The sequence below is a fragment of the Stegostoma tigrinum genome, chromosome 46 (genome assembly GCF_030684315.1).
Source record: "Stegostoma tigrinum isolate sSteTig4 chromosome 46, sSteTig4.hap1, whole genome shotgun sequence".
In the NCBI taxonomy this organism is placed as follows: domain Eukaryota; kingdom Metazoa; phylum Chordata; class Chondrichthyes; order Orectolobiformes; family Stegostomatidae; genus Stegostoma; species Stegostoma tigrinum.
The window spans coordinates 90,240-97,838 of NC_081399.1; positions in this window are offsets into that span (position 1 = coordinate 90,240).

Genomic DNA, 7,599 nt, shown 5'->3' on the forward strand with positions numbered 1-7,599 from the left:
TGGAGGATCTGAGATAACAAGGTGTAGAGCTGGATGAGCACAGCAGGCCAAGTAGCATCAGAGGAGTCCTCAGGGTCCTTTATCCAATGATTGAAATGAATGAATATTATGTGATCTGCTCCCAGTTCAACATTAATCGCTCTTCAAATAGGCAAGTTCTTCCAGAGGGCACCATTTGAAATTAGAGAATTGAATTATATGGTTACAGCGAGGCACCCCAGTTTGATGGTCATTATCCTTCCAGAAAGGCAAACAGCATTTGGCCTCTTAAATTATTGTGGTACCTAAACATGCATCTTATAGTGATCAATGTACCCAGATACCTAGCCCCTTCTTCCATAAGCATACTGCAGCCTCTAAAAATACCATAGGATCAGAGCCACCTGTGTATTGCTCTGGAAGTGAACACTGTGGGAGCACTGTAAGGTCAGAACTGATCCTGTCTTGCATTGACAGTGGTCTGCAATGTGAGAGTACTGTCCTGTCACAGGGTGAGGATCCAGGGAGAGCTGCTCTGTCTAATTGTCAGAACTACTGCCAAATTGAGACTCAGTGCAAAGAGAGTGTTGTAATGTCATAGTGTCAACACCGAGTGTCACAGTTAAAAATTTCTGCGCTGAATAATGGCTTGGATGGAGGGCTGCACTCTCAGAGAGGAAGTACTGATGGAGCTCTGTAGTGTTGGAGAGTCCCTGTACTGTGTTAGCTACCCCATTGAGGGTCTGCACAGGGCGATTGCAGAAATGTCAGGTGGTCAGGATTGTGAACGTTTGCCCTTTGGAAATCATACAGATGAGCATGAAATGTAACAGCTGAGTAACCATGCTACGTGAATGTTGGACTGTCAAAGAGAACAGACTGAGAGAGAGCGCTGTTCTTTCAGAATGTCAGAATTGAGTGCTGCTGCACATTAAGTGCAGCATACAAGGGCTCTCTCCGAAGGGAGTGTATGTTGCTGTGTTTAGAAATGTAGCAGAGACACATTTCTGGAGTATGACAATGGCGCAGAGTTACCCATCAGTGAGAGCTGCACATTGGCACAGTGTGTTTAAAAACATGTCAGAAAAAATGCTGCAAGGATGCTAAGTAATTATGGAGTTCTGATTTGTGGGAGAGCCAAAGTTAGTGTGTGTTGCACTGCGAAACAGATAAATTGAGGTTGATGCTGACAGTTGGACAATCAATACTGATGTAGATTGAACAGTCCAAGGGTGAGTACTGATGGAGTTTGGCACTGTCGGTCTGTCAATGCTGATGGAGTGTTATACCCTCAGAGTCTCAAGACTTTTGTAATGTAGTAGTGTCGGAGGGACAGTACTGATGGACTGCCTCTCTTTCAGGAGGTGCAACTGATGGTTTAACATAATTTGGCAGGAGAGTGTATCCTGAGAAAAGCCCAACATTGGAGATGAATGGCCAAAGTTAGGAGAGATAGAAACTGTCAGGAAGGCTTGGTAAATTCGCAAGGCACTTTGGCAAGGACAGATTACATTTATTTAAATTCAAGGAGTCTGACAAAAAAATGTGAATCATTTGAGGGCACTAATTCAAGTATTGGTGTCTGATTGTATTGTTATCATTGAGATGTGGTGGGGAGAAAGGCAGGCTTAGCTGCTCAATATTCCAAGGTGCAGGGTCTTCAGTCAAGACAGAGAAATAGATTAAAGAGGAGGAGATCTGGCAATTTTTAAGGGAATCATGTACTGCAGTCAGGAGGTATGATCATTCAAAAGGTGGCTCAGTTGAAGCGATATCACTGTAACTTTAAAGTAAAAATAAGATCAATCACTTTAGTGGGATTGTGCAGTCATCTCTCAACAAAATTCTGTACAGTTCCAATCTATTGTCAGTTCCTGTACCAAAATTGACAAAAACAAGTGTCTCATATATCTACTTGATGTGATGTATTGCCACATGTACTTCAGTATAGTGAAAAGCTTTTGTCTGCGAGCAGTACATAGATCAAAGTCAGCAAGGACACACAGATCACAGGGTGAAAGGTGTACTGGTTCCACCAAATAAGACGTGTGCTGGCAAAATCAAAATATGATCAGCATTATTTGAAGGTAGAGAGCTCATTTATTGATCTAATAACAGCAGAGAAGATGCTGTTCTTGAACCTGCTGTTGGATGTTTTCAAGCTGGTGTATCTTCTGCCCAAGGGAAGTGGATGTAGGAGATCACCACTGGCATGGGATGGGTCTTTGAAGATATTGGCACCCTATACGCCACAACGAGATGTATAGATGGATTCCAGAGATGGAAGGTTGACAACATAGAACATAGAACATAGAACATTACAGCACAGTACAGGCCCTTCGGCCCTCGATGTTGTGCCGATCTGTCATATCGATCTCAAGCCCATCTAACCTACACTATTCCATGTACGTCCATATGCTTATCCAATGACGACTTAAATGTACCTAAAGTTGGCGAATCTACTACTGTTGCAGGCAAAGCGTTGCATTTCCTTACTACTCTCTGAGTAAAGAAACTACCTCTCACATCTGTCCTATATCTTTCACCCCTCAATTTAAAGCTATGCCCCCTTGTGCTCACCGTCACCATCCTAGGAAAAAGGCTCTCCCTATCCACCCTATCTAACCCTCCGATTATTTTATATGTTTCAATTAAGTCACCTCTCAACCTCCTTCTCTCTAATGAAAACAGCCTCAAGTCCCTCAGCCTTTCCTCGTAAGACCTTCCCTCCATACCAGGCAACATTCTAGTAAATCTCCTCTGCACCCTTTCCAAAGCTTCCGCATCCTTCTTATAATGCGGTGACTAGAACTGTACACAATACTCCAAGTGCGGGCGCACCAGAGTTTTGTACAGCTTCACCATAACCTCTTGGTTCCAGAACTCGATCCCTCTATTAATAAAAGCTAAGATCTGGGCTGTGTACACAATATTCTGTTGTATCTTATGGCCCCAGCCACAGCAGTTGCAAAACCAGACCTTTTTGCTTCCTATGGTGCATGTGTAAAAATTGGTTGGAGACCTTATGGATAAGCCACGTTTCCTGAGTAGCCTGAGGAAAACCAGGTATTGATGTACCTTCATGACCATCTCATCGACGTGGGAAGTCCAGGACAGATTGTCGATTATCGTCAATCCTAAGACATTGACACGCTGAACCCTCAAAACCTCAACTTCGTTGATGTGGGTAAGGCATGTCCTCCTCCTTTCTTTCTGAAGTCAATGATCAATTATCTTCTTTGGCTGACATTGAGAGAAAGGTTGTTATCATCACACAACTTCACCAAACCCTCCATCTCCTTTCTGACTGCAGCATATCTGGCCTACCATGGTGGTACTGTCAGCAAACTTGTAAATGGTGTACATTCAGAATTTTGGAACACATTTGTTGGCATACAGGAAGTATAGTATTGAACTCCAGTGGTGAGTGTTATCGTGGAGGATATGCATTCGTCTGTCTTCATTGATTCCAATCTGTGAGTCAGGAAGCTGTGGATCTAGTTTAGAACATAGAACATAGAACATAGAACAGTACAGCACAGAACAGGCCCTTCAGCCCACAATGTTGTGCCGACCATTGATCCTCATGTATGCACCCTCAAATTTCTGTGACCATATGCATGTCCAGCAGTCTCTTAAATGACCCCAATGACCTTGCTTCCACAACTGCTGCTGGCAACGCATTCCATGCTCTCACAACTCTCTGCATAAAGAACCTGCCTCTGACATCCCCTCTATACTTTCCACCAACCAGCTTAAAACTATGACCCGTCGTGCTAGCCATTTCTGCCCTGGGAAATAGTCTCTGGCTATCGACTCTATCTATGCCTCTCATTATCTTGTATACCTCAATTAGGTCCCCTCTCCTCCTCCTTTTCTCCAATGAAAAGAGACCGAGCTCAGTCAACCTCTCTTCATACGATAAGCCCTCCAGTCCAGGCAGCATCCTGGTAAACCTCCTCTGAACCCTCTCCAAAGCATCCACATCTTTCCTATAATAGGGTGCCCAGAACTGGACGCAGTATTCCAAGTGCGGTCTAACCAAAGTTTTATAGAGCTGCAACAAGATCTCACGACTCTTAAACTCAATCCCCCTGTTAATGAAAGCCAAAACACCATATGCTTTCTTAACAACCCTGTCCACTTGGGTGGCCATTTTAAGGGATCTATGTATCTGCACACCAAGATCCCTCTGTTCCTCCACGCTGCCAAGAATCCTATCCTTAATCCTGTACTCAGCTTTCAAATTCGACCTTCCAAAATGCATCACCTCGCATTTATCCAGGTTGAACTCCATCTGCCACCTCTCAGCCCATCTCTGCATCCTGTCAATGTCCCGCTGCAGCCTACAACAACCCTCTACACTGTCAACGACACCTCCGACCTTTGTGTCGTCTGCAAACTTGCTGACCCATCCTTCAATTCCCTCGTCCAAGTCATTAATAAAAATTACAAACAGTAGAGGCCCAAGGACAGAGCCCTGTGGAACCCCACTCACCACTGACTTCCAGGCAGAATATTTTCCTTCTACTACCACTCGCTGTCTTCTGTTGGCCAGCCAATTCTGTATCCAAGCAGCTAAGTTCCCCTGTATCCCATTCCACCTGACCTTCTGAATGAGCCTTCCATGGGGAACCTTATCAAAGGCCTTACTGAAGTCCATATACACCACATCCACAGCTCGACCCTCATCAACCTTTCTAGTCACATCGTCAAAAAACTCGATAAGGTTTGTAAGGCATGACCTACCCCTCACAAAGCCGTGTTGACTGTATTTGATCAAGCCATGCTCTTCCAGATGGTCATAAATCTTATCCCTCAGAATCCTTTCTAACACCTTGCAGACGACAGACGTGAGACTTACCGGTCTATAATTGCCGGGGATTTCCCTATTTCCTTTCTTGAAGAGAGGAATTACATTTGCCTCTCTCCAGTCCTCAGGTACGACTCCAGTGGAGAGCGAGGATGCAAAGATCTTCGCAAGTGGCGAAGCAATTGCATTTCTCGCTTCCCAAAGCAGCCGAGGACAAATCTGATCCGGGCCTGGCGACTTGTCAATCTTAATGTTTGACAAAATTTTCAGTACATCAGCTTCCTCTATCTCTATCCATTCCAGCATGCACACCTGCTCTTCAAAGGTTTCTGACAGAAGAACTAAGACCTATGTCTTGGAACTTTCTGATCAGTCTGCAGGAATAATGTTGTTGAAGGTGGAGCTGTAGTCTATGTTGTTAGAGCCTGACACAGGGTCCAGATGTTCTAGGGATGAATGCAGGGCTAGGGAAATAGAGTCTGCTGTGGACTTGCTATGTCAATAGGTGAATTGTAGAGGATCAAGGCGGGCTGGGAGGCTGGAGTTGATGTGTACCATGACCAGCCCTCAAAACGTTTCATGATTAACGAGGTTAGAGGCACTGGATGTTAGGCATTAAGGCATGTTGGATGTGCTTTCTTAATTATGGGGATGATGGGATAGTGGTTTTGTTGAAGCAGGTGGGGATTTTGGCTTGAGAAAGGAAAAGGTTGAAAATATCAGTGAACACCCTAGCCAGCTGGTCCAAACAGGTTCTGAGTGTTCGGTGCGAGACACCATCTGAGCCTATTTCTTTCCTGGGTTGACGCTTTGACATCTGCAGCAGTGATAGGGGATCAGGGCTTGTTGAGGTAGGCGTCACTACGTTGCAGGAATTCTGCTCAAACTGAGCATAGAAAGCATTGAGGACACCAGGGAGAGCTACCTCTTTGTCCATTATCTTGCTCTGCTTCATTTTATACCCTATTATGTTGTTTAGGCCTTTCCACAGGTGGCAGGAGTCAGTAAGATTGGTTGGAAATCTAACTTGGTCCAATACTGCCTCTTAGCATCTCTGTGGAGGACATGTCTGAAGTATTTGTATTCATCTGAGTGTCTGACTTTAATTCTGTGTGTTGGTCTTCAGCAGGGAGCGAATTTCCCAGTTCATCCAGGGTTGAACGGCAGTGACCACATCTGCAGCAAGTGTTGGCTGCTCGAGGAGCTTCAGCTCAAAATTGATGAGCTTGAATCCGAATTTCAAACACCACGGCACATCCCAGAGGGGGAGAGATACCTGGATGCTGTGCTCCAGGAGGTAGACACATCCAGTAGATTAAATATTGTTAATTCCAACAACATAGGCAGGACCAAGAAAAAAAAGACCTGTTTCGGGATTATGAAAAGCTAGGAACAAAATTAAAAAAACACGTCTTCATGTGTCATAATCTCTAGATTCTGCCCGAGCCGCGTGCAAATTGGCACAGGGAGCCAAAGAAGAGGGAAGTAAACACGTGGCTAAAAGAGTAGTGTGGGAAGGAGGGTTTCCTTTTCATGGGGCACTGGCATCAGTTCTGGGACAGGAGGGATCTATACCACTGGAATGGACTCCATCTAAACAGGGTCGGGGCCAGTGTTCTGGTGAACAGGGTAAATGTGGTGGTTAATAGGACTTTAAACTAGTAAGTAGTGGGGAAGAGAGGACTGAGCATAGAGGGAGTATAACAATTAATGGAAGGCAAAACAGGAGGTTAGCAGGTAACGAGGAAGCTTCAACTCCATTGAAAATTAAGAGAAAAAGTTAAAGGGAAGAATTCAAGAGCTTTTAGTAATGGTGGTGAGAGGACTCAAAAATAATGTGCAAAAACTGGCATAAGGGCACTTTATCTGAATGCTCAGAGCATTCAAAACAAGATGGATGAGCTGACGGTGCAAATCATGGCAAATGGGTATGATTTCGTGTCCATTACAGAGACATGGTTACAGGATGGTCATGACTGCGAGTTAAATATCTAGGGGTATCAAACTGTACAGAAGGACAGACAGGAGGGTAAGGGAGATAGTGTTGCTCTGATTTTTAAGGATGATATCAGGGTGGTAGTGAGAGATGATATAGGTTCTACTTAACAAAAGGTTAAATCCATTTGGGTGGAAATTAGGAGGAGCAGGGAGAAGAAGTCACTGAAAAGTGTGATCTATAGGCCACCAAATAATGACATCACGGTGGGGGAGGCAATAAACATAGAAATAGCTAATACATGTAAAAATGGTACAGCAGTTATCATGAGGGATTTTAATCTACGTATCAATTGGTCAAACCAGGTCGCCTCCACTTCCAGAGCCAACACTACAAACATCGCCCTCACCGCGGCTGCTGCCGCCCACCCCGTTCCTCCCACCACCGACGCCGCACTGCCCACTGCTGATGGAACTTCACCCACCGCTGGTGCAGACGCAACTCCACCCACCGCCGACGGAACCCCGCCCACAGCCGATGCCTATATCGCTCCACCCACATCCTCCACTGCCAGCAATCCCAGAGAAGACAACTACACTGAGCCCTGCCAAATCTTCACCTTCCCCCCAGACCTTCCACTGACTGAGGATGAACTCTCAATCCTAAGCAAGGGGTTCATCTTTGTCCCCCTCCATCCACACATCAACGAATACCAGTCACGTTTGGACATAGAGCAGTTCTTCCACCGCCTTCGCCTTCATGCTTACTTATCTAACCAGGAGCCGAACCCTCCCTCCACTGACCCCTGGGCCATCTCCAACACATCCCTCACATTCCAGGACCTCTCTGTCTCCGTCTCAGGCAGCCAGCT